This window comes from Phyllobates terribilis, unplaced genomic scaffold (assembly GCF_046119375.1).
Source record: "Phyllobates terribilis strain yellow unplaced genomic scaffold, ASM4611937v1 Scaffold_40__1_contigs__length_11209783, whole genome shotgun sequence".
Classification (NCBI taxonomy): Eukaryota; Metazoa; Chordata; class Amphibia; order Anura; family Dendrobatidae; genus Phyllobates; species Phyllobates terribilis.
Genome location: NW_027362800.1, coordinates 8,846,933 through 8,873,843, shown reverse-complemented (window position 1 = coordinate 8,873,843; position 26,911 = coordinate 8,846,933). Strand labels below are relative to the sequence as shown.

Sequence of the window (26,911 nt, the reverse complement as noted above, 5' to 3'; positions counted from 1 at the left end):
GCTAAGGGTAGACAGCTGCTCGTTCCACCCCCCCCCCCGCCTAATTGGTTCTCCTCCCTTCCAACGGTGTTGAGGCGGGTGGGAACAGCCGGGGGTTGAGGGTACTGTGCTAAAAGAGGTGGAGTTATGCAGATCTAAAACGCGTGGATTGCAGCAGCAGCAAGCCGAAAAGTGCAGGCATGTGAGGGATCTAAAGGTTGACAGCATGTCTTCTTAACGGGAGTCCAGGTGGCCATCTCCACAAATGGACTTTTCAGAATCCTTGGGTGGCACGGTAGTCGGAAACCAATTCTGGTTATCGCTTCTCGGCCTTTTGGCTAAGATCAAGTGTAGTATCTGTTCTTATCAGTTTAATATCTGATACGTCCCCTATCTGGGGACCATATATTAAATGGATTTTTAGAACAGGGAGATGGAAAAAGAGCTTGCTCTGTCCACTCCACGCATTGACCTGGTATTGCAGTATCTCCAGGACCGGTGCACCCCTTCTTTAATGCAGTTTCTAAAATCAGAAAGAATTGAATTCAATGCTTTTTGTTCATTTTGCTTGTTTGTCGGATTTTGGGATGGACTCTTTGGCTTTGCTTTTCTTCTCCTCATTGGATTTTTCATGTTAAAAGTTGCAGAAGCCAGATGACAAGCTCATTTTGGTTCAACTTCAGCAACTGTGCATTGCATTGCCATGTAATGTAATGTAATGCAATGCTATCTATCTAGCTCTCCCTCTATACTTCCTTTTGGATAAACAGACATATTAGGCAAGCATTTTGGAGCTTTCACCTAAATAACTACAGGTGGTGAGATAAGCTGCACAATATAATTGACCTTTCAGTATATTGTTGCACACACACCATCTATTTAGCAAATGCCCTTGTTATCAACAGCAGCCTTTTAAACTCACCTGAGCTAACAGGTATGTGAGCTGGTTACTCTGCTGCGCTTAAAATTTCTTTTTTGGTTTGCTACAATGCCTTTTCTGAAACGTTGTCTCCCTCTGCTGGAACACTGACTTCTTTCATTTAATGCCTGCAGACTATAAAAGAGAAACCAACCCAAAAAGTTTGGTTGATTAGTCTGTGGCATTCTTTTAAACTGTTGCTTATGGCGGTCTCTGTGAGCTTCTCAGTGACATTCAGCCATCCAGGTATCCCGCCTGCAGTAGACGGAATGTGGCAATGGAACGCTGGCTGCGCGTGTCATAATAGGCTCTGAGCCTTTATATACCTGCGCACAGCAGCAGCCACCTTCAGTCTGCTGCTGGACAGCCAGCAGCAGCAGCAGCAGGAGAGGTAATTAATCAGCAACCCTCCTGCTAAGGGTAGACAGCTGCTCGTTCCACCCCCCCCCCGCCTTAATTGGTTCTCCTCCCTTCCAACGGTGTTGAGGCGGGTGGGAACAGCCGGGGGTTGAGGGTACTGTGCTAAAAGAGGTGGAGTTATGCAGATCTAAAACGCGTGGATTGCAGCAGCAGCAAGCCGAAAAGTGCAGGCATGTGAGGGATCTAGAGGTTGACAGCATGTCTTCTTAACGGGAGTCCAGGTGGCCATCTCCACAAATGGACTTTTCAGAATCCTTGGGTGGCACCGTAGTCGGAAACCAATTCTGGTTATCGCTTCTCGGCCTTTTGGCTAAGATCAAGTGTAGTATCTGTTCTTATCAGTTTAATATCTGATACGTCCCCTATCTGGGGACCATATATTAAATGGATTTTTAGAACAGGGAGATGGAAAAAGAGCTTGCTCTGTCCACTCCACGCATTGACCTGGTATTGCAGTATCTCCAGGACTGGTGCACCCCTTCTTTAATGCAGTTTCTAAAATCAGAAAGAATTGAATTCAATGCTTTTTGTTCATTTTGCTTGTTTGTCGGATTTTGGGATGGACTCTTTGGCTTTGCTTTTCTTCTCCTCATTGGATTTTTCATGTTAAAAGTTGCAGAAGCCAGATGACAAGCTCATTTTGGTTCAACTTCAGCAACTGTGCATTGCATTGCCATGTAATGTAATGTAATGCAATGCTATCTATCTAGCTCTCCCTCTATACTTCCTTTTGGATAAACAGACATATTAGGCAAGCATTTTGGAGCTTTCACCTAAATAACTACAGGTGGTGAGATAAGCTGCACAATATAATTGACCTTTCAGTATATTGTTGCACACACACCATCTATTTAGCAAATGCCCTTGTTATCAACAGCAGCCTTTTAAACTCACCTGAGCTAACAGGTATGTGAGCTGGTTACTCTGCTGCGCTTAAAATTTCTTTTTTGGTTTGCTACAATGCCTTTTCTGAAACGTTGTCTCCCTCTGCTGGAACACTGACTTCTTTCATTTAATGCCTGCAGACTATAAAAGAGAAACCAACCCAAAAAGTTTGGTTGATTAGTCTGTGGCATTCTTTTAAACTGTTGCTTATGGCGGTCTCTGTGAGCTTCTCAGTGACATTCAGCCATCCAGGTATCCCGCCTGCAGTAGACGGAATGTGGCAATGGAACGCTGGCTGCACGTGTCATAATAGGCTCTGAGCCTTTATATACCTGCGCACAGCAGCAGCCACCTTCAGTCTGCTGCTGGACAGCCAGCAGCAGCAGCAGCAGGAGAGGTAATTAATCAGCAACCCTCCTGCTAAGGGTAGACAGCTGCTCGTTCCACCCCCCCCCCCCCGCCTTAATTGGTTCTCCTCCCTTCCAACGGTGTTGAGGCGGGTGGGAACAGCCGGGGGTTGAGGGTACTGTGCTAAAAGAGGTGGAGTTATGCAGATCTAAAACGCGTGGATTGCAGCAGCAGCAAGCCGAAAAGTGCAGGCATGTGAGGGATCTAGAGGTTGACAGCATGTCTTCTTAACGGGAGTCCAGGTGGCCATCTCCACAAATGGACTTTTCAGAATCCTTGGGTGGCACCGTAGTCGGAAACCAATTCTGGTTATCGCTTCTCGGCCTTTTGGCTAAGATCAAGTGTAGTATCTGTTCTTATCAGTTTAATATCTGATACGTCCCCTATCTGGGGACCATATATTAAATGGATTTTTAGAACAGGGAGATGGAAAAAGAGCTTGCTCTGTCCACTCCACGCATTGACCTGGTATTGCAGTATCTCCAGGACCGGTGCACCCCTTCTTTAATGCAGTTTCTAAAATCAGAAAGAATTGAATTCAATGCTTTTTGTTCATTTTGCTTGTTTGTCGGATTTTGGGATGGACTCTTTGGCTTTGCTTTTCTTCTCCTCATTGGATTTTTCATGTTAAAAGTTGCAGAAGCCAGATGACAAGCTCATTTTGGTTCAACTTCAGCAACTGTGCATTGCATTGCCATGTAATGTAATGTAATGCAATGCTATCTATCTAGCTCTCCCTCTATACTTCCTTTTGGATAAACAGACATATTAGGCAAGCATTTTGGAGCTTTCACCTAAATAACTACAGGTGGTGAGATAAGCTGCACAATATAATTGACCTTTCAGTATATTGTTGCACACACACCATCTATTTAGCAAATGCCCTTGTTATCAACAGCAGCCTTTTAAACTCACCTGAGCTAACAGGTATGTGAGCTGGTTACTCTGCTGCGCTTAAAATTTCTTTTTTGGTTTGCTACAATGCCTTTTCTGAAACGTTGTCTCCCTCTGCTGGAACACTGACTTCTTTCATTTAATGCCTGCAGACTATAAAAGAGAAACCAACCCAAAAAGTTTGGTTGATTAGTCTGTGGCATTCTTTTAAACTGTTGCTTATGGCGGTCTCTGTGAGCTTCTCAGTGACATTCAGCCATCCAGGTATCCCGCCTGCAGTAGACGGAATGTGGCAATGGAACGCTGGCTGCGCGTGTCATAATAGGCTCTGAGCCTTTATATACCTGCGCACAGCAGCAGCCACCTTCAGTCTGCTGCTGGACAGCCAGCAGCAGCAGCAGCAGGAGAGGTAATTAATCAGCAACCCTCCTGCTAAGGGTAGACAGCTGCTCGTTCCACCCCTCCCCCCCCGCCTTAATTGGTTCTCCTCCCTTCCAACGGTGTTGAGGCGGGTGGGAACAGCCGGGGGTTGAGGGTACTGTGCTAAAAGAGGTGGAGTTATGCAGATCTAAAACGCGTGGATTGCAGCAGCAGCAAGCCGAAAAGTGCAGGCATGTGAGGGATCTAGAGGTTGACAGCATGTCTTCTTAACGGGAGTCCAGGTGGCCATCTCCACAAATGGACTTTTCAGAATCCTTGGGTGGCACCGTAGTCGGAAACCAATTCTGGTTATCGCTTCTCGGCCTTTTGGCTAAGATCAAGTGTAGTATCTGTTCTTATCAGTTTAATATCTGATACGTCCCCTATCTGGGGACCATATATTAAATGGATTTTTAGAACAGGGAGATGGAAAAAGAGCTTGCTCTGTCCACTCCACGCATTGACCTGGTATTGCAGTATCTCCAGGACCGGTGCACCCCTTCTTTAATGCAGTTTCTAAAATCAGAAAGAATTGAATTCAATGCTTTTTGTTCATTTTGCTTGTTTGTCGGATTTTGGGATGGACTCTTTGGCTTTGCTTTTCTTCTCCTCATTGGATTTTTCATGTTAAAAGTTGCAGAAGCCAGATGACAAGCTCATTTTGGTTCAACTTCAGCAACTGTGCATTGCATTGCCATGTAATGTAATGTAATGCAATGCTATCTATCTAGCTCTCCCTCTATACTTCCTTTTGGATAAACAGACATATTAGGCAAGCATTTTGGAGCTTTCACCTAAATAACTACAGGTGGTGAGATAAGCTGCACAATATAATTGACCTTTCAGTATATTGTTGCACACACACCATCTATTTAGCAAATGCCCTTGTTATCAACAGCAGCCTTTTAAACTCACCTGAGCTAACAGGTATGTGAGCTGGTTACTCTGCTGCGCTTAAAATTTCTTTTTTGGTTTGCTACAATGCCTTTTCTGAAACGTTGTCTCCCTCTGCTGGAACACTGACTTCTTTCATTTAATGCCTGCAGACTATAAAAGAGAAACCAACCCAAAAAGTTTGGTTGATTAGTCTGTGGCATTCTTTTAAACTGTTGCTTATGGCGGTCTCTGTGAGCTTCTCAGTGACATTCAGCCATCCAGGTATCCCGCCTGCAGTAGACGGAATGTGGCAATGGAACGCTGGCTGCGCGTGTCATAATAGGCTCTGAGCCTTTATATACCTGCGCACAGCAGCAGCCACCTTCAGTCTGCTGCTGGACAGCCAGCAGCAGCAGCAGCAGGAGAGGTAATTAATCAGCAACCCTCCTGCTAAGGGTAGACAGCTGCTCGTTCCACCCCCCCCCCCCGCCTTAATTGGTTCTCCTCCCTTCCAACGGTGTTGAGGCGGGTGGGAACAGCCGGGGGTTGAGGGTACTGTGCTAAAAGAGATGGAGTTATGCAGATCTAAAACGCGTGGATTGCAGCAGCAGCAAGCCGAAAAGTGCAGGCATGTGAGGGATCTAGAGGTTGACAGCATGTCTTCTTAACGGGAGTCCAGGTGGCCATCTCCACAAATGGACTTTTCAGAATCCTTGGGTGGCACCGTAGTCGGAAACCAATTCTGGTTATCGCTTCTCGGCCTTTTGGCTAAGATCAAGTGTAGTATCTGTTCTTATCAGTTTAATATCTGATACGTCCCCTATCTGGGGACCATATATTAAATGGATTTTTAGAACAGGGAGATGGAAAAAGAGCTTGCTCTGTCCACTCCACGCATTGACCTGGTATTGCAGTATCTCCAGGACCGGTGCACCCCTTCTTTAATGCAGTTTCTAAAATCAGAAAGAATTGAATTCAATGCTTTTTGTTCATTTTGCTTGTTTGTCGGATTTTGGGATGGACTCTTTGGCTTTGCTTTTCTTCTCCTCATTGGATTTTTCATGTTAAAAGTTGCAGAAGCCAGATGACAAGCTCATTTTGGTTCAACTTCAGCAACTGTGCATTGCATTGCCATGTAATGTAATGTAATGCAATGCTATCTATCTAGCTCTCCCTCTATACTTCCTTTTGGATAAACAGACATATTAGGCAAGCATTTTGGAGCTTTCACCTAAATAACTACAGGTGGTGAGATAAGCTGCACAATATAATTGACCTTTCAGTATATTGTTGCACACACACCATCTATTTAGCAAATGCCCTTGTTATCAACAGCAGCCTTTTAAACTCACCTGAGCTAACAGGTATGTGAGCTGGTTACTCTGCTGCGCTTAAAATTTCTTTTTTGGTTTGCTACAATGCCTTTTCTGAAACGTTGTCTCCCTCTGCTGGAACACTGACTTCTTTCATTTAATGCCTGCAGACTATAAAAGAGAAACCAACCCAAAAAGTTTGGTTGATTAGTCTGTGGCATTCTTTTAAACTGCTGCTTATGGCGGTCTCTGTGAGCTTCTCAGTGACAATCAGCCATCCAGGTATCTCGCCTGCAGTAGACGGAATGTGGCAATGGAACGCTGGCTGCGCGTGTCATAATAGGCTCTGAGCCTTTATATACCTGCGCACAGCAGCAGCCACCTTCAGTCTGCTGCTGGACAGCCAGCAGCAGCAGCAGCAGGAGAGGTAATTAATCAGCAACCCTCCTGCTAAGGGTAGACAGCTGCTCGTTCCACCCCCCCCCCCCGCCTTAATTGGTTCTCCTCCCTTCCAACGGTGTTGAGGCGGGTGGGAACAGCCGGGGGTTGAGGGTACTGTGCTAAAAGAGGTGGAGTTATGCAGATCTAAAACGCGTGGATTGCAGCAGCAGCAAGCCGAAAAGTGCAGGCATGTGAGGGATCTAGAGGTTGACAGCATGTCTTCTTAACGGGAGTCCAGGTGGCCATCTCCACAAATGGACTTTTCAGAATCCTTGGGTGGCACCGTAGTCGGAAACCAATTCTGGTTATCGCTTCTCGGCCTTTTGGCTAAGATCAAGTGTAGTATCTGTTCTTATCAGTTTAATATCTGATACGTCCCCTATCTGGGGACCATATATTAAATGGATTTTTAGAACAGGGAGATGGAAAAAGAGCTTGCTCTGTCCACTCCACGCATTGACCTGGTATTGCAGTATCTCCAGGACCGGTGCACCCCTTCTTTAATGCAGTTTCTAAAATCAGAAAGAATTGAATTCAATGCTTTTTGTTCATTTTGCTTGTTTGTCGGATTTTGGGATGGACTCTTTGGCTTTGCTTTTCTTCTCCTCATTGGATTTTTCATGTTAAAAGTTGCAGAAGCCAGATGACAAGCTCATTTTGGTTCAACTTCAGCAACTGTGCATTGCATTGCCATGTAATGTAATGTAATGCAATGCTATCTATCTAGCTCTCCCTCTATACTTCCTTTTGGATAAACAGACATATTAGGCAAGCATTTTGGAGCTTTCACCTAAATAACTACAGGTGGTGAGATAAGCTGCACAATATAATTGACCTTTCAGTATATTGTTGCACACACACCATCTATTTAGCAAATGCCCTTGTTATCAACAGCAGCCTTTTAAACTCACCTGAGCTAACAGGTATGTGAGCTGGTTACTCTGCTGCGCTTAAAATTTCTTTTTTGGTTTGCTACAATGCCTTTTCTGAAACGTTGTCTCCCTCTGCTGGAACACTGACTTCTTTCATTTAATGCCTGCAGACTATAAAAGAGAAACCAACCCAAAAAGTTTGGTTGATTAGTCTGTGGCATTCTTTTAAACTGTTGCTTATGGCGGTCTCTGTGAGCTTCTCAGTGACATTCAGCCATCCAGGTATCCCGCCTGCAGTAGACGGAATGTGGCAATGGAACGCTGGCTGCGCGTGTCATAATAGGCTCTGAGCCTTTATATACCTGCGCACAGCAGCAGCCACCTTCAGTCTGCTGCTGGACAGCCAGCAGCAGCAGCAGCAGGAGAGGTAATTAATCAGCAACCCTCCTGCTAAGGGTAGACAGCTGCTCGTTCCACCCCCCCCCCCGCCTTAATTGGTTCTCCTCCCTTCCAACGGTGTTGAGGCGGGTGGGAACAGCCGGGGGTTGAGGGTACTGTGCTAAAAGAGGTGGAGTTATGCAGATCTAAAACGCGTGGATTGCAGCAGCAGCAAGCCGAAAAGTGCAGGCATGTGAGGGATCTAGAGGTTGACAGCATGTCTTCTTAACGGGAGTCCAGGTGGCCATCTCCACAAATGGACTTTTCAGAATCCTTGGGTGGCACCGTAGTCGGAAACCAATTCTGGTTATCGCTTCTCAGCCTTTTGGCTAAGATCAAGTGTAGTATCTGTTCTTATCAGTTTAATATCTGATACGTCCCCTATCTGGGGACCATATATTAAATGGATTTTTAGAACAGGGAGATGGAAAAAGAGCTTGCTCTGTCCACTCCACGCATTGACCTGGTATTGCAGTATCTCCAGGACCGGTGCACCCCTTCTTTAATGCAGTTTCTAAAATCAGAAAGAATTGAATTCAATGCTTTTTGTTCATTTTGCTTGTTTGTCGGATTTTGGGATGGACTCTTTGGCTTTGCTTTTCTTCTCCTCATTGGATTTTTCATGTTAAAAGTTGCAGAAGCCAGATGACAAGCTCATTTTGGTTCAACTTCAGCAACTGTGCATTGCATTGCCATGTAATGTAATGTAATGCAATGCTATCTATCTAGCTCTCCCTCTATACTTCCTTTTGGATAAACAGACATATTAGGCAAGCATTTTGGAGCTTTCACCTAAATAACTACAGGTGGTGAGATAAGCTGCACAATATAATTGACCTTTCAGTATATTGTTGCACACACACCATCTATTTAGCAAATGCCCTTGTTATCAACAGCAGCCTTTTAAACTCACCTGAGCTAACAGGTATGTGAGCTGGTTACTCTGCTGCGCTTAAAATTTCTTTTTTGGTTTGCTACAATGCCTTTTCTGAAACGTTGTCTCCCTCTGCTGGAACACTGACTTCTTTCATTTAATGACTGCAGACTATAAAAGAGAAACCAACCCAAAAAGTTTGGTTGATTAGGCTGTGGCATTCTTTTAAACTGTTGCTTATGGCGGTCTCTGTGAGCTTCTCAGTGACATTCAGCCATCCAGGTATCCCGCCTGCAGTAGACGGAATGTGGCAATGGAACGCTGGCTGCGCGTGTCATAATAGGCTCTGAGCCTTTATATACCTGCGCACAGCAGCAGCCACCTTCAGTCTGCTGCTGGACAGCCAGCAGCAGCAGCAGCAGGAGAGGTAATTAATCAGCAACCCTCCTGCTAAGGGTAGACAGCTGCTCGTTCCACCCCCCCCCCGCCTTAATTGGTTCTCCTCCCTTCCAACGGTGTTGAGGCGGGTGGGAACAGCCGGGGGTTGAGGGTACTGTGCTAAAAGAGGTGGAGTTATGCAGATCTAAAACGCGTGGATTGCAGCAGCAGCAAGCCGAAAAGTGCAGGCATGTGAGGGATCTAGAGGTTGACAGCATGTCTTCTTAACGGGAGTCCAGGTGGCCATCTCCACAAATGGACTTTTCAGAATCCTTGGGTGGCACCGTAGTCGGAAACCAATTCTGGTTATCGCTTCTCGGCCTTTTGGCTAAGATCAAGTGTAGTATCTGTTCTTATCAGTTTAATATCTGATACGTCCCCTATCTGGGGACCATATATTAAATGGATTTTTAGAACAGGGAGATGGAAAAAGAGCTTGCTCTGTCCACTCCACGCATTGACCTGGTATTGCAGTATCTCCAGGACCGGTGCACCCCTTCTTTAATGCAGTTTCTAAAATCAGAAAGAATTGAATTCAATGCTTTTTGTTCATTTTGCTTGTTTGTCGGATTTTGGGATGGACTCTTTGGCTTTGCTTTTCTTCTCCTCATTGGATTTTTCATGTTAAAAGTTGCAGAAGCCAGATGACAAGCTCATTTTGGTTCAACTTCAGCAACTGTGCATTGCATTGCCATGTAATGTAATGTAATGCAATGCTATCTATCTAGCTCTCCCTCTATACTTCCTTTTGGATAAACAGACATATTAGGCAAGCATTTTGGAGCTTTCACCTAAATAACTACAGGTGGTGAGATAAGCTGCACAATATAATTGACCTTTCAGTATATTGTTGCACACACACCATCTATTTAGCAAATGCCCTTGTTATCAACAGCAGCCTTTTAAACTCACCTGAGCTAACAGGTATGTGAGCTGGTTACTCTGCTGCGCTTAAAATTTCTTTTTTGGTTTGCTACAATGCCTTTTCTGAAACGTTGTCTCCCTCTGCTGGAACACTGACTTCTTTCATTTAATGCCTGCAGACTATAAAAGAGAAACCAACCCAAAAAGTTTGGTTGATTAGTCTGTGGCATTCTTTTAAACTGTTGCTTATGGCGGTCTCTGTGAGCTTCTCAGTGACATTCAGCCATTCAGGTATCCCGCCTGCAGTAGACGGAATGTGGCAATGGAACGCTGGCTGCGCGTGTCATAATAGGCTCTGAGCCTTTATATACCTGCGCACAGCAGCAGCCACCTTCAGTCTGCTGCTGGACAGCCAGCAGCAGCAGCAGCAGGAGAGGTAATTAATCAGCAACCCTCCTGCTAAGGGTAGACAGCTGCTCGTTCCACCCCCCCCCCCGCCTTAATTGGTTCTCCTCCCTTCCAACGGTGTTGAGGCGGGTGGGAACAGCCGGGGGTTGAGGGTACTGTGCTAAAAGAGGTGGAGTTATGCAGATCTAAAACGCGTGGATTGCAGCAGCAGCAAGCCGAAAAGTGCAGGCATGTGAGGGATCTAGAGGTTGACAGCATGTCTTCTTAACGGGAGTCCAGGTGGCCATCTCCACAAATGGACTTTTCAGAATCCTTGGGTGGCACCGTAGTCGGAAACCAATTCTGGTTATCGCTTCTCGGCCTTTTGGCTAAGATCAAGTGTAGTATCTGTTCTTATCAGTTTAATATCTGATACGTCCCCTATCTGGGGACCATATATTAAATGGATTTTTAGAACAGGGAGATGGAAAAAGAGCTTGCTCTGTCCACTCCACGCATTGACCTGGTATTGCAGCATCTCCAGGACCGGTGCACCCCTTCTTTAATGCAGTTTCTAAAATCAGAAAGAATTGAATTCAATGCTTTTTGTTCATTTTGCTTGTTTGTCGGATTTTGGGATGGACTCTTTGGCTTTGCTTTTCTTCTCCTCATTGGATTTTTCATGTTAAAAGTTGCAGAAGCCAGATGACAAGCTCATTTTGGTTCAACTTCAGCAACTGTGCATTGCATTGCCATGTAATGTAATGTAATGCAATGCTATCTATCTAGCTCTCCCTCTATACTTCCTTTTGGATAAACAGACATATTAGGCAAGCATTTTGGAGCTTTCACCTAAATAACTACAGGTGGTGAGATAAGCTGCACAATATAATTGACCTTTCAGTATATTGTTGCACACACACCATCTATTTAGCAAATGCCCTTGTTATCAACAGCAGCCTTTTAAACTCACCTGAGCTAACAGGTATGTGAGCTGGTTACTCTGCTGCGCTTAAAATTTCTTTTTTGGTTTGCTACAATGCCTTTTCTGAAACGTTGTCTCCCTCTGCTGGAACACTGACTTCTTTCATTTAATGACTGCAGACTATAAAAGAGAAACCAACCCAAAAAGTTTGGTTGATTAGTCTGTGGCATTCTTTTAAACTGTTGCTTATGGCGGTCTCTGTGAGCTTCTCAGTGACATTCAGCCATCCAGGTATCCCGCCTGCAGTAGACGGAATGTGGCAATGGAACGCTGGCTGCGCGTGTCATAATAGGCTCTGAGCCTTTATATACCTGCGCACAGCAGCAGCCACCTTCAGTCTGCTGCTGGACAGCCAGCAGCAGCAGCAGCAGGAGAGGTAATTAATCAGCAACCCTCCTGCTAAGGGTAGACAGCTGCTCGTTCCACCCCCCCCCGCCTTAATTGGTTCTCCTCCCTTCCAACGGTGTTGAGGCGGGTGGGAACAGCCGGGGGTTGAGGGTACTGTGCTAAAAGAGGTGGAGTTATGCAGATCTAAAACGCGTGGATTGCAGCAGCAGCAAGCCGAAAAGTGCAGGCATGTGAGGGATCTAGAGGTTGACAGCATGTCTTCTTAACGGGAGTCCAGGTGGCCATCTCCACAAATGGACTTTTCAGAATCCTTGGGTGGCACCGTAGTCGGAAACCAATTCTGGTTATCGCTTCTCGGCCTTTTGGCTAAGATCAAGTGTAGTATCTGTTCTTATCAGTTTAATATCTGATACGTCCCCTATCTGGGGACCATATATTAAATGGATTTTTAGAACAGGGAGATGGAAAAAGAGCTTGCTCTGTCCACTCCACGCATTGACCTGGTATTGCAGTATCTCCAGGACCGGTGCACCCCTTCTTTAATGCAGTTTCTAAAATCAGAAAGAATTGAATTCAATGCTTTTTGTTCATTTTGCTTGTTTGTCGGATTTTGGGATGGACTCTTTGGCTTTGCTTTTCTTCTCCTCATTGGATTTTTCATGTTAAAAGTTGCAGAAGCCAGATGACAAGCTCATTTTGGTTCAACTTCAGCAACTGTGCATTGCATTGCCATGTAATGTAATGTAATGCAATGCTATCTATCTAGCTCTCCCTCTATACTTCCTTTTGGATAAACAGACATATTAGGCAAGCATTTTGGAGCTTTCACCTAAATAACTACAGGTGGTGAGATAAGCTGCACAATATAATTGACCTTTCAGTATATTGTTGCACACACACCATCTATTTAGCAAATGCCCTTGTTATCAACAGCAGCCTTTTAAACTCACCTGAGCTAACAGGTATGTGAGCTGGTTACTCTGCTGCGCTTAAAATTTCTTTTTTGGTTTGCTACAATGCCTTTTCTGAAACGTTGTCTCCCTCTGCTGGAACACTGACTTCTTTCATTTAATGCCTGCAGACTATAAAAGAGAAACCAACCCAAAAAGTTTGGTTGATTAGTCTGTGGCATTCTTTTAAACTGTTGCTTATGGCGGTCTCTGTGAGCTTCTCAGTGACATTCAGCCATCCAGGTATCCCGCCTGCAGTAGACGGAATGTGGCAATGGAACGCTGGCTGCGCGTGTCATAATAGGCTCTGAGCCTTTATATACCTGCGCACAGCAGCAGCCACCTTCAGTCTGCTGCTGGACAGCCAGCAGCAGCAGCAGCAGGAGAGGTAATTAATCAGCAACCCTCCTGCTAAGGGTAGACAGCTGCTCGTTCCACCCCCCCCCGCCTTAATTGGTTCTCCTCCCTTCCAACGGTGTTGAGGCGGGTGGGAACAGCCGGGGGTTGAGGGTACTGTGCTAAAAGAGGTGGAGTTATGCAGATCTAAAACGCGTGGATTGCAGCAGCAGCAAGCCGAAAAGTGCAGGCATGTGAGGGATCTAGAGGTTGACAGCATGTCTTCTTAACGGGAGTCCAGGTGGCCATCTCCACAAATGGACTTTTCAGAATCCTTGGGTGGCACCGTAGTCGGAAACCAATTCTGGTTATCGCTTCTCGGCCTTTTGGCTAAGATCAAGTGTAGTATCTGTTCTTATCAGTTTAATATCTGATACGTCCCCTATCTGGGGACCATATATTAAATGGATTTTTAGAACAGGGAGATGGAAAAAGAGCTTGCTCTGTCCACTCCACGCATTGACCTGGTATTGCAGTATCTCCAGGACCGGTGCACCCCTTCTTTAATGCAGTTTCTAAAATCAGAAAGAATTGAATTCAATGCTTTTTGTTCATTTTGCTTGTTTGTCGGATTTTGGGATGGACTCTTTGGCTTTGCTTTTCTTCTCCTCATTGGATTTTTCATGTTAAAAGTTGCAGAAGCCAGATGACAAGCTCATTTTGGTTCAACTTCAGCAACTGTGCATTGCATTGCCATGTAATGTAATGTAATGCAATGCTATCTATCTAGCTCTCCCTCTATACTTCCTTTTGGATAAACAGACATATTAGGCAAGCATTTTGGAGCTTTCACCTAAATAACTACAGGTGGTGAGATAAGCTGCACAATATAATTGACCTTTCAGTATATTGTTGCACACACACCATCTATTTAGCAAATGCCCTTGTTATCAACAGCAGCCTGTTAAACTCACTTGAGCTAACAGGTATGTGAGCTGGTTACTCTGCTGCGCTTAAAATTTCTTTTTTGGTTTGCTACAATGCCTTTTCTGAAACGTTGTCTCCCTCTGCTGGAACACTGACTTCTTTCATTTAATGCCTGCAGACTATAAAAGAGAAACCAACCCAAAAAGTTTGGTTGATTAGTCTGTGGCATTCTTTTAAACTGTTGCTTATGGCGGTCTCTGTGAGCTTCTCAGTGACATTCAGCCATCCAGGTATCCCGCCTGCAGTAGACGGAATGTGGCAATGGAACGCTGGCTGCGCGTGTCATAATATGCTCTGAGCCTTTATATACCTGCGCACAGCAGCAGCCACCTTCAGTCTGCTGCTGGACAGCCAGCAGCAGCAGCAGCAGGAGAGGTAATTAATCAGCAACCCTCCTGCTAAGGGTAGACAGCTGCTCGTTCCACCCCCCCCCCGCCTTAATTGGTTCTCCTCCCTTCCAACGGTGTTGAGGCGGGTGGGAACAGCCGGGGGTTGAGGGTACTGTGCTAAAAGAGGTGGAGTTATGCAGATCTAAAACGCGTGGATTGCAGCAGCAGCAAGCCGAAAAGTGCAGGCATGTGAGGGATCTAGAGGTTGACAGCATGTCTTCTAACGGGAGTCCAGGTGGCCATCTCCACAAATGGACTTTTCAGAATCCTTGGGTGGCACCGTAGTCGGAAACCAATTCTGGTTATCGCTTCTCGGCCTTTTGGCTAAGATCAAGTGTAGTATCTGTTCTTATCAGTTTAATATCTGATACGTCCCCTATCTGGGGACCATATATTAAATGGATTTTTAGAACAGGGAGATGGAAAAAGAGCTTGCTCTGTCCACTCCACGCATTGACCTGGTATTGCAGTATCTCCAGGACCGGTGCACCCCTTCTTTAATGCAGTTTCTAAAATCAGAAAGAATTGAATTCAATGCTTTTTGTTCATTTTGCTTGTTTGTCGGATTTTGGGATGGACTCTTTGGCTTTGCTTTTCTTCTCCTCATTGGATTTTTCATGTTAAAAGTTGCAGAAGCCAGATGACAAGCTCATTTTGGTTCAACTTCAGCAACTGTGCATTGCATTGCCATGTAATGTAATGTAATGCAATGCTATCTATCTAGCTCTCCCTCTATACTTCCTTTTGGATAAACAGACATATTAGGCAAGAATTTTGGAGCTTTCACCTAAATAACTACAGGTGGTGACATAAGCTGCACAATATAATTGACCTTTCAGTATATTGTTGCACACACACCATCTATTTAGCAAATGCCCTTGTTATCAACAGCAGCCTTTTAAACTCACCTGAGCTAACAGGTATGTGAGCTGGTTACTCTGCTGCGCTTAAAATTTCTTTTTTGGTTTGCTACAATGCCTTTTCTGAAACGTTGTCTCCCTCTGCTGGAACACTGACTTCTTTCATTTAATGCCTGCAGACTATAAAAGAGAAACCAACCCAAAAAGTTTGGTTGATTAGTCTGTGGCATTCTTTTAAACTGTTGCTTATGGCGGTCTCTGTGAGCTTCTCAGTGACATTCAGCCGTCCAGGTATCCCGCCTGCAGTAGACGGAATGTGGCAATGGAACGCTGGCTGCGCGTGTCATAATAGGCTCTGAGCCTATATATACCTGCGCACAGCAGCAGCCACCTTCAGTCTGCTGCTGGACAGCCAGCAGCAGCAGCAGCAGGAGAGGTAATTAATCAGCAACCCTCCTGCTAAGGGTAGACAGCTGCTCGTTCCACCCCCCCCCCCCGCCTTAATTGGTTCTCCTCCCTTCCAACGGTGTTGAGGCGGGTGGGAACAGCCGGGGGTTGAGGGTACTGTGCTAAAAGAGGTGGAGTTATGCAGATCTAAAACGCGTGGATTGCAGCAGCAGAAAGCCGAAAAGTGCAGGCATGTGAGGGATCTAGAGGTTGACAGCATGTCTTCTTAACGGGAGTCCAGGTGGCCATCTCCACAAATGGACTTTTCAGAATCCTTGGGTGGCACCGTAGTCGGAAACCAATTCTGGTTATCGCTTCTCGGCCTTTTGGCTAAGATCAAGTGTAGTATCTGTTCTTATCAGTTTAATATCTGATACGTCCCCTATCTGGGGACCATATATTAAATGGATTTTTAGAACAGGGAGATGGAAAAAGAGCTTGCTCTGTCCACTCCACGCATTGACCTGGTATTGCAGTATCTCCAGGACCGGTGCACCCCTTCTTTAATGCAGTTTCTAAAATCAGAAAGAATTGAATTCAATGCTTTTTGTTCATTTTGCTTGTTTGTCGGATTTTGGGATGGACTCTTTGGCTTTGCTTTTCTTCTCCTCATTGGATTTTTCATGTTAAAAGTTGCAGAAGCCAGATGACAAGCTCATTTTGGTTCAACTTCAGCAACTGTGCATTGCATTGCCATGTAATGTAATGTAATGCAATGCTATCTATCTAGCTCTCCCTCTATACTTCCTTTTGGATAAACAGACATATTAGGCAAGCATTTTGGAGCTTTCACCTAAATAACTACAGGTGGTGAGATAAGCTGCACAATATAATTGACCTTTCAGTATATTGTTGCACACACACCATCTATTTAGCAAATGCCCTTGTTATCAACAGCAGCCTTTTAAACTCACCTGAGCTAACAGGTATGTGAGCTGGTTACTCTGCTGCGCTTAAAATTTCTTTTTTGGTTTGCTACAATGCCTTTTCTGAAACGTTGTCTCCCTCTGCTGGAACACTGACTTCTTTCATTTAATGCCTGCAGACTATAAAAGAGAAACCAACCCAAAAAGTTTGGTTGATTAGTCTGTGGCATTCTTTTAAACTGTTGCTTATGGCGGTCTCTGTGAGCTTCTCAGTGACATTCAGCCATCCAGGTATCCCGCCTGCAGTAGACGGAATGTGGCAATGGAACGCTGGCTGCGCGTGTCATAATAGGCTCTGAGCCTTTATATACCTGCGCACAGCAGCAGCCACCTTCAGTCTGCTGCTGGACAGCCAGCAGCAGCAGCAGCAGGAGAGGTAATTAATCAGCAACCCTCCTGCTAAGGGTAGACAGCTGCTCGTTCCACCCCCCCCCGCCTTAATTGGTTCTCCTCCCTTCCAACGGTGTTGAGGCGGGTGGGAACAGCCGGGGGTTGAGGGTACTGTGCTAAAAGAGGTGGAGTTATGCAGATCTAAAACGCGTGGATTGCAGCAGCAGCAAGCCGAAAAGTGCAGGCATGTGAGGGATCTAGAGGTTGACAGCATGTCTTCTTAACGGGAGTCCAGGTGGCCATCTCCACAAATGGACTTTTCAGAATCCTTGGGTGGCACCGTAGTCGGAAACCAATTCTGGTTATCGCTTCTCGGCCTTTTGGCTAAGATCAAGTGTAGTATCTGTTCTTATCAGTTTAATATCTGATACGTCCCCTATCTGGGGACCATATATTAAATGGATTTTTAGAACAGGGAGATGGAAAAAGAGCTTGCTCTGTCCACTCCACGCATTGACCTGGTATTGCAGTATCTCCAGGACCGGTGCACCCCTTCTTTAATGCAGTTTCTAAAATCAGAAAGAATTGAATTCAATGCTTTTTGTTCATTTTGCTTGTTTGTCGGATTTTGGGATGGACTCTTTGGCTTTGCTTTTCTTCTCCTCATTGGATTTTTCATGTTAAAAGTTGCAGAAGCCAGATGACAAGCTCATTTTGGTTCAACTTCAGCAACTGTGCATTGCATTGCCATGTAATGTAATGTAATGCAATGCTATCTATCTAGCTCTCCCTCTATACTTCCTTTTGGATAAACAGACATATTAGGCAAGCATTTTGGAGCTTTCACCTAAATAACTACAGGTGGTGAGATAAGCTGCACAATATAATTGACCTTTCAGTATATTGTTGCACACACACCATCTATTTAGCAAATGCCCTTGTTATCAACAGCAGCCTGTTAAACTCACCTGAGCTAACAGGTATGTGAGCTGGTTACTCTGCTGCGCTTAAAATTTCTTTTTTGGTTTGCTACAATGCCTTTTCTGAAACGTTGTCTCCCTCTGCTGGAACACTGACTTCTTTCATTTAATGCCTGCAGACTATAAAAGAGAAACCAACCCAAAAAGTTTGGTTGATTAGTCTGTGGCATTCTTTTAAACTGTTGCTTATGGCGGTCTCTGTGAGCTTCTCAGTGACATTCAGCCATCCAGGTATCCCGCCTGCAGTAGACGGAATGTGGCAATGGAACGCTGGCTGCGCGTGTCATAATAGGCTCTGAGCCTTTATATACCTGCGCACAGCAGCAGCCACCTTCAGTCTGCTGCTGGACAGCCAGCAGCAGCAGCAGCAGGAGAGGTAATTAATCAGCAACCCTCCTGCTAAGGGTAGACAGCTGCTCGTTCCACCCCCCCCCGCCTTAATTGGTTCTCCTCCCTTCCAACGGTGTTGAGGCGGGTGGGAACAGCCGGGGGTTGAGGGTACTGTGCTAAAAGAGGTGGAGTTATGCAGATCTAAAACGCGTGGATTGCAGCAGCAGCAAGCCGAAAAGTGCAGGCATGTGAGGGATCTAGAGGTTGACAGCATGTCTTCTAACGGGAGTCCAGGTGGCCATCTCCACAAATGGACTTTTCAGAATCCTTGGGTGGCACCGTAGTCGGAAACCAATTCTGGTTATCGCTTCTCGGCCTTTTGGCTAAGATCAAGTGTAGTATCTGTTCTTATCAGTTTAATATCTGATACGTCCCCTATCTGGGGACCATATATTAAATGGATTTTTAGAACAGGGAGATGGAAAAAGAGCTTGCTCTGTCCACTCCACGCATTGACCTGGTATTGCAGTATCTCCAGGACCGGTGCACCCCTTCTTTAATGCAGTTTCTAAAATCAGAAAGAATTGAATTCAATGCTTTTTGTTCATTTTGCTTGTTTGTCGGATTTTGGGATGGACTCTTTGGCTTTGCTTTTCTTCTCCTCATTGGATTTTTCATGTTAAAAGTTGCAGAAGCCAGATGACAAGCTCATTTTGGTTCAACTTCAGCAACTGTGCATTGCATTGCCATGTAATGTAATGTAATGCAATGCTATCTATCTAGCTCTCCCTCTATACTTCCTTTTGGATAAACAGACATATTAGGCAAGAATTTTGGAGCTTTCACCTAAATAACTACAGGTGGTGACATAAGCTGCACAATATAATTGACCTTTCAGTATATTGTTGCACACACACCATCTATTTAGCAAATGCCCTTGTTATCAACAGCAGCCTTTTAAACTCACCTGAGCTAACAGGTATGTGAGCTGGTTACTCTGCTGCGCTTAAAATTTCTTTTTTGGTTTGCTACAATGCCTTTTCTGAAACGTTGTCTCCCTCTGCTGGAACACTGACTTCTTTCATTTAATGCCTGCAGACTATAAAAGAGAAACCAACCCAAAAAGTTTGGTTGATTAGTCTGTGGCATTCTTTTAAACTGTTGCTTATGGCGGTCTCTGTGAGCTTCTCAGTGACATTCAGCCGTCCAGGTATCCCGCCTGCAGTAGACGGAATGTGGCAATGGAACGCTGGCTGCGCGTGTCATAATAGGCTCTGAGCCTATATATACCTGCGCACAGCAGCAGCCACCTTCAGTCTGCTGCTGGACAGCCAGCAGCAGCAGCAGCAGGAGAGGTAATTAATCAGCAACCCTCCTGCTAAGGGTAGACAGCTGCTCGTTCCACCCCCCCCCCCCCCCGCCTTAATTGGTTCTCCTCCCTTCCAACGGTGTTGAGGCGGGTGGGAACAGCCGGGGGTTGAGGGTACTGTGCTAAAAGAGGTGGAGTTATGCAGATCTAAAACGCGTGGATTGCAGCAGCAGAAAGCCGAAAAGTGCAGGCATGTGAGGGATCTAGAGGTTGACAGCATGTCTTCTTAACGGGAGTCCAGGTGGCCATCTCCACAAATGGACTTTTCAGAATCCTTGGGTGGCACCGTAGTCGGAAACCAATTCTGGTTATCGCTTCTCGGCCTTTTGGCTAAGATCAAGTGTAGTATCTGTTCTTATCAGTTTAATATCTGATACGTCCCCTATCTGGGGACCATATATTAAATGGATTTTTAGAACAGGGAGATGGAAAAAGAGCTTGCTCTGTCCACTCCACGCATTGACCTGGTATTGCAGTATCTCCAGGACCGGTGCACCCCTTCTTTAATGCAGTTTCTAAAATCAGAAAGAATTGAATTCAATGCTTTTTGTTCATTTTGCTTGTTTGTCGGATTTTGGGATGGACTCTTTGGCTTTGCTTTTCTTCTCCTCATTGGATTTTTCATGTTAAAAGTTGCAGAAGCCAGATGACAAGCTCATTTTGGTTCAACTTCAGCAACTGTGCATTGCATTGCCATGTAATGTAATGTAATGCAATGCTATCTATCTAGCTCTCCCTCTATACTTCCTTTTGGATAAACAGACATATTAGGCAAGCATTTTGGAGCTTTCACCTAAATAACTACAGGTGGTGAGATAAGCTGCACAATATAATTGACCTTTCAGTATATTGTTGCACACACACCATCTATTTAGCAAATGCCCTTGTTATCAACAGCAGCCTTTTAAACTCACCTGAGCTAACAGGTATGTTAGCTGGTTACTCTGCTGCGCTTAAAATTTCTTTTTTGGTTTGCTACAATGCCTTTTCTGAAACGTTGTCTCCCTCTGCTGGAACACTGACTTCTTTCATTTAATGCCTGCAGACTATAAAAGAGAAACCAACCCAAAAAGTTTGGTTGATTAGTCTGTGGCATTCTTTTAAACTGTTGCTTATGGCGGTCTCTGTGAGCTTCTCAGTGACATTCAGCCATCCAGGTATCCCGCCTGCAGTAGACGGAATGTGGCAATGGAACGCTGGCTGCGCGTGTCATAATAGGCTCTGAGCCTTTATATACCTGCGCACAGCAGCAGCCACCTTCAGTCTGCTGCTGGACAGCCAGCAGCAGCAGCAGCAGGAGAGGTAATTAATCAGCAACCCTCCTGCTAAGGGTAGACAGCTGCTCGTTCCACCCCCCCCCGCCTTAATTGGTTCTCCTCCCTTCCAACGGTGTTGAGGCGGGTGGGAACAGCCGGGGGTTGAGGGTACTGTGCTAAAAGAGGTGGAGTTATGCAGATCTAAAACGCGTGGATTGCAGCAGCAGCAAGCCGAAAAGTGCAGGCATGTGAGGGATCTAGAGGTTGACAGCATGTCTTCTTAACGGGAGTCCAGGTGGCCATCTCCACAAATGGACTTTTCAGAATCCTTGGGTGGCACCGTAGTCGGAAACCAATTCTGGTTATCGCTTCTCGGCCTTTTGGCTAAGATCAAGTGTAGTATCTGTTCTTATCAGTTTAATATCTGATACATCCCCTATCTGGGGACCATATATTAAATGGATTTTTAGAACAGGGAGATGGAAAAAGAGCTTGCTCTGTCCACTCCACGCATTGACCTGGTATTGCAGTATCTCCAGGACCGGTGCACCCCTTCTTTAATGCAGTTTCTAAAATCAGAAAGAATTGAATTCAATGCTTTTTGTTCATTTTGCTTGTTTGTCGGATTTTGGGATGGACTCTTTGGCTTTGCTTTTCTTCTCCTCATTGGATTTTTCATGTTAAAAGTTGCAGAAGCCAGATGACAAGCTCATTTTGGTTCAACTTCAGCAACTGTGCATTGCATTGCCATGTAATGTAATGTAATGCAATGCTATCTATCTAGCTCTCCCTCTATACTTCCTTTTGGATAAACAGACATATTAGGCAAGCATTTTGGAGCTTTCACCTAAATAACTACAGGTGGTGAGATAAGCTGCACAATATAATTGACCTTTCAGTATATTGTTGCACACACAACATCTATTTAGCAAATGCCCTTGTTATCAACAGCAGCCTTTTAAACTCACCTGAGCTAACAGGTATGTGAGCTGGTTTCTCTGCTGCGCTTAAAATTTCTTTTTTGGTTTGCTACAATGCCTTTTCTGAAACGTTGTCTCCCTCTGCTGGAACACTGACTTCTTTCATTTAATGCCTGCAGACTATAAAAGAGAAACCAACCCAAAAAGTTTGGTTGATTAGTCTGTGGCATTCTTTTAAACTGTTGCTTATGGCGGTCTCTGTGAGCTTCTCAGTGACATTCAGCCATCCAGGTATCCCGCCTGCAGTAGACGGAATGTGGCAATGGAACGCTGGCTGCGCGTGTCATAATAGGCTCTGAGCCTTTATATACCTGCGCACAGCAGCAGCCACCTTCAGTCTGCTGCTGGACAGCCAGCAGCAGCAGGAGAGGTAATTAATCAGCAACCCTCCTGCTAAGGGTAGACAGCTGCTCGTTCCACCCCCCCCCCCCCCCCCGCCTTAATTGGTTCTCCTCCCTTCCAACGGTGTTGAGGCGGGTGGGAACAGCCGGGGGTTGAGGGTACTGTGCTAAAAGAGGTGGAGTTATGCAGATCTAAAACGCGTGGATTGCAGCAGCAGCAAGCCGAAAAGTGCAGGCATGTGAGGGATCTAGAGGTTGACAGCATGTCTTCTTAACGGGAGTCCAGGTGGCCATCTCCACAAATGGACTTTTCAGAATCCTTGGGTGGCACCGTAGTCGGAAACCAATTCTGGTTATCGCTTCTCGGCCTTTTGGCTAAGATCAAGTGTAGTATCTGTTCTTATCAGTTTAATATCTGATACGTCCCCTATCTGGGGACCATATATTAAATGGATTTTTAGAACAGGGAGATGGAAAAAGAGCTTGCTCTGTCCACTCCACGCATTGACCTGGTATTGCAGTATCTCCAGGACCGGTGCACCCCTTCTTTAATGCAGTTTCTAAAATCAGAAAGAATTGAATTCAATGCTTTTTGTTCATTTTGCTTGTTTGTCGGATTTTGGGATGGACTCTTTGGCTTTGCTTTTCTTCTCCTCATTGGATTTTTCATGTTAAAAGTTGCAGAAGCCAGATGACAAGCTCATTTTGGTTCAACTTCAGCAACTGTGCATTGCATTGCCATGTAATGTAATGTAATGCAATGCTATCTATCTAGCTCTCCCTCTATACTTCCTTTTGGATAAACAGACATATTAGGCAAGCATTTTGGAGCTTTCACCTAAATAACTACAGGTGGTGAGATAAGCTGCACAATATAATTGACCTTTCAGTATATTGTTGCACACACACCATCTATTTAGCAAATGCCCTTGTTATCAACAGCAGCCTTTTAAACTCACCTGAGCTAACAGGTATGTGAGCTGGTTACTCTGCTGCGCTTAAAATTTCTTTTTTGGTTTGCTACAATGCCTTTTCTGAAACGTTGTCTCCCTCTGCTGGAACACTGACTTCTTTCATTTAATGCCTGCAGACTATAAAAGAGAAACCAACCCAAAAAGTTTGGTTGATTAGTCTGTGGCATTCTTTTAAACTGTTGCTTATGGCGGTCTCTGTGAGCTTCTCAGTGACATTCAGCCATCCAGGTATCCCGCCTGCAGTAGACGGAATGTGGCAATGGAACGCTGGCTGCGCGTGTCATAATAGGCTCTGAGCCTTTATATACCTGCGCACAGCAGCAGCCACCTTCAGTCTGCTGCTGGACAGCCAGCAGCAGCAGCAGCAGGAGAGGTAATTAATCAGCAACCCTCCTGCTAAGGGTAGACAGCTGCTCGTTCCACCCCCCCCCCCGCCTTAATTGGTTCTCCTCCCTTCCAACGGTGTTGAGGCGGGTGGGAACAGCCGGGGGTTGAGGGTACTGTGCTAAAAGAGGTGGAGTTATGCAGATCTAAAATGCGTGGATTGCAGCAGCAGCAAGCCGAAAAGTGCAGGCATGTGAGGGATCTAGAGGTTGACAGCATGTCTTCTTAACGGGAGTCCAGGTGGCCATCTCCACAAATGGACTTTTCAGAATCCTTGGGTGGCACCGTAGTCGGAAACCAATTCTGGTTATCGCTTCTCGGCCTTTTGGCTAAGATCAAGTGTAGTATCTGTTCTTATCAGTTTAATATCTGATACGTCCCCTATCTGGGGACCATATATTAAATGGATTTTTAGAACAGGGAGATGGAAAAAGAGCTTGCTCTGTCCACTCCACGCATTGACCTGGTATTGCAGTATCTCCAGGACCGGTGCACCCCTTCTTTAATGCAGTTTCTAAAATCAGAAAGAATTGAATTCAATGCTTTTTGTTCATTTTGCTTGTTTGTTGGATTTTGGGATGGACTCTTTGGCTTTGCTTTTCTTCTCCTCATTGGATTTTTCATGTTAAAAGTTGCAGAAGCCAGATGACAAGCTCATTTTGGTTCAACTTCAGCAACTGTGCATTGCATTGCCATGTAATGTAATGTAATGCAATGCTATCTATCTAGCTCTCCCTCTATACTTCCTTTTGGATAAACAGACATATTAGGCAAGCATTTTGGAGCTTTCACCTAAATAACTACAGGTGGTGAGATAAGCTGCACAATATAATTGACCTTTCAGTATATTGTTGCACACACACCATCTATTTAGCAAATGCCCTTGTTATCAACAGCAGCCTTTTAAACTCACCTGAGCTAACAGGTATGTGAGCTGGTTACTCTGCTGCGCTTAAAATTTCTTTTTTGGTTTGCTACAATGCCTTTTCTGAAACGTTGTCTCCCTCTGCTGGAACACTGACTTCTTTCATTTAATGCCTGCAGACTATAAAAGAGAAACCAACCCAAAAAGTTTGGTTGATTAGTCTGTGGCATTCTTTTAAACTGTTGCTTATGGCGGTCTCTGTGAGCTTCTCAGTGACATTCAGCCATCCAGGTATCCCGCCTGCAGTAGACGGAATGTGGCAATGGAACGCTGGCTGCGCGTGTCATAATAGGCTCTGAGCCTTTATATACCTGCGCACAGCAGCAGCCACCTTCAGTCTGCTGCTGGACAGCCAGCAGCAGCAGCAGCAGGAGAGGTAATTAATCAGCAACCCTCCTGCTAAGGGTAGACAGCTGCTCGTTCCACCCCCCCCCCGCCTTAATTGGTTCTCCTCCCTTCCAACGGTGTTGAGGCGGGTGGGAACAGCCGGGGGTTGAGGGTACTGTGCTAAAAGAGGTGGAGTTATGCAGATCTAAAACGCGTGGATTGCAGCAGCAGCAAGCCGAAAAGTGCAGGCATGTGAGGGATCTAGAGGTTGACAGCATGTCTTCTTAACGGGAGTCCAGATGGCCATCTCCACAAATGGACTTTTCAGAATCCTTGGGTGGCACCGTAGTCGGAAACCAATTCTGGTTATCGCTTCTCGGCCTTTTGGCTAAGATCAAGTGTAGTATCTGTTCTTATCAGTTTAATATCTGATACGTCCCCTATCTGGGGACCATATATTAAATGGATTTTTAGAACAGGGAGATGGAAAAAGAGCTTGCTCTGTCCACTCCACGCATTGACCTGGTATTGCAGTATCTCCAGGACCGGTGCACCCCTTCTTTAATGCAGTTTCTAAAATCAGAAAGAATTGAATTCAATGCTTTTTGTTCATTTTGCTTGTTTGTCGGATTTTGGGATGGACTCTTTGGCTTTGCTTTTCTTCTCCTCATTGGATTTTTCATGTTAAAAGTTGCAGAAGCCAGATGACAAGCTCATTTTGGTTCAACTTCAGCAACTGTGCATTGCATTGCCATGTAATGTAATGTAATGCAATGCTATCTATCTAGCTCTCCCTCTATACTTCCTTTTGGATAAACAGACATATTAGGCAAGCATTTTGGAGCTTTCACCTAAATAACTACAGGTGGTGAGATAAGCTGCACAATATAATTGACCTTTCAGTATATTGTTGCACACACACCATCTATTTAGCAAATGCCCTTGTTATCAACAGCAGCCTTTTAAACTCACCTGAGCTAACAGGTATGTAAGCTGGTTACTCTGCTGCGCTTAAAATTTCTTTTTTGGTTTGCTACAATGCCTTTTCTGAAACGTTGTCTCCCTCTGCTGGAACACTGACTTCTTTCATTTAATGCCTGCAGACTATAAAAGAGAAACCAACCCAAAAAGTTTGGTTGATTAGTCTGTGGCATTCTTTTAAACTGTTGCTTATGGCGGTCTCTGTGAGCTTCTCAGTGACATTCAGCCATCCAGGTATCCCGCCTGCAGTAGACGGAATGTGGCAATGGAACGCTGGCTGCGTGTGTCATAATAGGCTCTGAGCCTTTATATACCTGCGCACAGCAGCAGCCACCTTCAGTCTGCTGCTGGACAGCCAGCAGCAGCAGCAGCAGGAGAGGTAATTAATCAGCAACCCTCCTGCTAAGGGTAGACAGCTGCTCGTTCCACCCCCCCCCCGCCTTAATTGGTTCTCCTCCCTTCCAACGGTGTTGAGGCGGGTGGGAACAGCCGGGGGTTGAGGGTACTGTGCTAAAAGAGGTGGAGTTATGCAGATCTAAAACGCGTGGATTGCAGCAGCAGCAAGCCGAAAAGTGCAGGCATGTGAGGGATCTAGAGGTTGACAGCATGTCTTCTTAACGGGAGTCCAGGTGGCCATCTCCACAAATGGACTTTTCAGAATCCTTGGGTGGCACCGTAGTCGGAAACCAATTCTGGTTATCGCTTCTCGGCCTTTTGGCTAAGATCAAGTGTAGTATCTGTTCTTATCAGTTTAATATCTGATACGTCCCCTATCTGGGGACCATATATTAAATGGATTTTTAGAACAGGGAGATGGAAAAAGAGCTTGCTCTGTCCACTCCACGCATTGACCTGGTATTGCAGTATCTCCAGGACCGGTGCACCCCTTCTTTAATGCAGTTTCTAAAATCAGAAAGAATTGGATTCAATGCTTTTTGTTCATTTTGCTTGTTTGTCGGATTTTGGGATGGACTCTTTGGCTTTGCTTTTCTTCTCCTCATTGGATTTTTCATGTTAAAAGTTGCAGAAGCCAGATGACAAGCTCATTTTGGTTCAACTTCAGCAACTGTGCATTGCA

At 45.2% G+C, this 26,911-nt stretch overlaps 21 non-coding genes across 21 annotated transcripts; all 21 read left to right on the top strand.

The window, feature by feature from the left end:
• The first annotated feature begins 297 nt into the window (after positions 1 to 297).
• On the top strand, positions 298 to 488 carry LOC141189863 (U2 spliceosomal RNA). Its single transcript, XR_012263905.1, has one exon. It is a non-coding gene; the product is annotated as a U2 spliceosomal RNA (small nuclear RNA).
• Positions 489 to 1,608: 1,120 nt separating this feature from the next.
• LOC141184252 (U2 spliceosomal RNA) lies at positions 1,609 to 1,799 on the top strand. Its single transcript, XR_012259025.1, has one exon. It is a non-coding gene; the product is annotated as a U2 spliceosomal RNA (small nuclear RNA).
• Positions 1,800 to 2,922: 1,123 nt separating this feature from the next.
• On the top strand, positions 2,923 to 3,113 carry LOC141189862 (U2 spliceosomal RNA). Its single transcript, XR_012263904.1, has one exon. It is a non-coding gene; the product is annotated as a U2 spliceosomal RNA (small nuclear RNA).
• A 1,123-nt stretch (positions 3,114 to 4,236) lies between these two features.
• On the top strand, positions 4,237 to 4,427 carry LOC141189861 (U2 spliceosomal RNA). The gene has a single exon (XR_012263903.1). It is a non-coding gene; the product is annotated as a U2 spliceosomal RNA (small nuclear RNA).
• Positions 4,428 to 5,549: 1,122 nt separating this feature from the next.
• Positions 5,550 to 5,740, top strand: LOC141189860 (U2 spliceosomal RNA). Its single transcript, XR_012263902.1, has one exon. It is a non-coding gene; the product is annotated as a U2 spliceosomal RNA (small nuclear RNA).
• Positions 5,741 to 6,862: 1,122 nt separating this feature from the next.
• On the top strand, positions 6,863 to 7,053 carry LOC141189859 (U2 spliceosomal RNA). Its single transcript, XR_012263901.1, has one exon. It is a non-coding gene; the product is annotated as a U2 spliceosomal RNA (small nuclear RNA).
• Positions 7,054 to 8,174: 1,121 nt separating this feature from the next.
• LOC141184178 (U2 spliceosomal RNA) lies at positions 8,175 to 8,365 on the top strand. The gene has a single exon (XR_012258958.1). It is a non-coding gene; the product is annotated as a U2 spliceosomal RNA (small nuclear RNA).
• Positions 8,366 to 9,485: 1,120 nt separating this feature from the next.
• On the top strand, positions 9,486 to 9,676 carry LOC141189858 (U2 spliceosomal RNA). The gene has a single exon (XR_012263900.1). It is a non-coding gene; the product is annotated as a U2 spliceosomal RNA (small nuclear RNA).
• Positions 9,677 to 10,797: 1,121 nt separating this feature from the next.
• Positions 10,798 to 10,988, top strand: LOC141184514 (U2 spliceosomal RNA). The gene has a single exon (XR_012259262.1). It is a non-coding gene; the product is annotated as a U2 spliceosomal RNA (small nuclear RNA).
• A 1,119-nt stretch (positions 10,989 to 12,107) lies between these two features.
• On the top strand, positions 12,108 to 12,298 carry LOC141189856 (U2 spliceosomal RNA). Its single transcript, XR_012263898.1, has one exon. It is a non-coding gene; the product is annotated as a U2 spliceosomal RNA (small nuclear RNA).
• Positions 12,299 to 13,417: 1,119 nt separating this feature from the next.
• Positions 13,418 to 13,608, top strand: LOC141189855 (U2 spliceosomal RNA). Its single transcript, XR_012263897.1, has one exon. It is a non-coding gene; the product is annotated as a U2 spliceosomal RNA (small nuclear RNA).
• A 1,119-nt stretch (positions 13,609 to 14,727) lies between these two features.
• On the top strand, positions 14,728 to 14,918 carry LOC141189854 (U2 spliceosomal RNA). The gene has a single exon (XR_012263896.1). It is a non-coding gene; the product is annotated as a U2 spliceosomal RNA (small nuclear RNA).
• Positions 14,919 to 16,040: 1,122 nt separating this feature from the next.
• On the top strand, positions 16,041 to 16,231 carry LOC141189852 (U2 spliceosomal RNA). Its single transcript, XR_012263895.1, has one exon. It is a non-coding gene; the product is annotated as a U2 spliceosomal RNA (small nuclear RNA).
• A 1,119-nt stretch (positions 16,232 to 17,350) lies between these two features.
• On the top strand, positions 17,351 to 17,541 carry LOC141189851 (U2 spliceosomal RNA). Its single transcript, XR_012263894.1, has one exon. It is a non-coding gene; the product is annotated as a U2 spliceosomal RNA (small nuclear RNA).
• Positions 17,542 to 18,659: 1,118 nt separating this feature from the next.
• Positions 18,660 to 18,850, top strand: LOC141189850 (U2 spliceosomal RNA). Its single transcript, XR_012263893.1, has one exon. It is a non-coding gene; the product is annotated as a U2 spliceosomal RNA (small nuclear RNA).
• A 1,125-nt stretch (positions 18,851 to 19,975) lies between these two features.
• Positions 19,976 to 20,166, top strand: LOC141189849 (U2 spliceosomal RNA). Its single transcript, XR_012263892.1, has one exon. It is a non-coding gene; the product is annotated as a U2 spliceosomal RNA (small nuclear RNA).
• Positions 20,167 to 21,285: 1,119 nt separating this feature from the next.
• On the top strand, positions 21,286 to 21,476 carry LOC141184643 (U2 spliceosomal RNA). The gene has a single exon (XR_012259379.1). It is a non-coding gene; the product is annotated as a U2 spliceosomal RNA (small nuclear RNA).
• Positions 21,477 to 22,597: 1,121 nt separating this feature from the next.
• On the top strand, positions 22,598 to 22,788 carry LOC141189848 (U2 spliceosomal RNA). The gene has a single exon (XR_012263891.1). It is a non-coding gene; the product is annotated as a U2 spliceosomal RNA (small nuclear RNA).
• Positions 22,789 to 23,909: 1,121 nt separating this feature from the next.
• LOC141189847 (U2 spliceosomal RNA) lies at positions 23,910 to 24,100 on the top strand. The gene has a single exon (XR_012263890.1). It is a non-coding gene; the product is annotated as a U2 spliceosomal RNA (small nuclear RNA).
• A 1,120-nt stretch (positions 24,101 to 25,220) lies between these two features.
• LOC141189846 (U2 spliceosomal RNA) lies at positions 25,221 to 25,411 on the top strand. Its single transcript, XR_012263889.1, has one exon. It is a non-coding gene; the product is annotated as a U2 spliceosomal RNA (small nuclear RNA).
• A 1,120-nt stretch (positions 25,412 to 26,531) lies between these two features.
• LOC141189844 (U2 spliceosomal RNA) lies at positions 26,532 to 26,722 on the top strand. Its single transcript, XR_012263887.1, has one exon. It is a non-coding gene; the product is annotated as a U2 spliceosomal RNA (small nuclear RNA).
• The last annotated feature ends 189 nt before the right edge of the window (positions 26,723 to 26,911 follow it).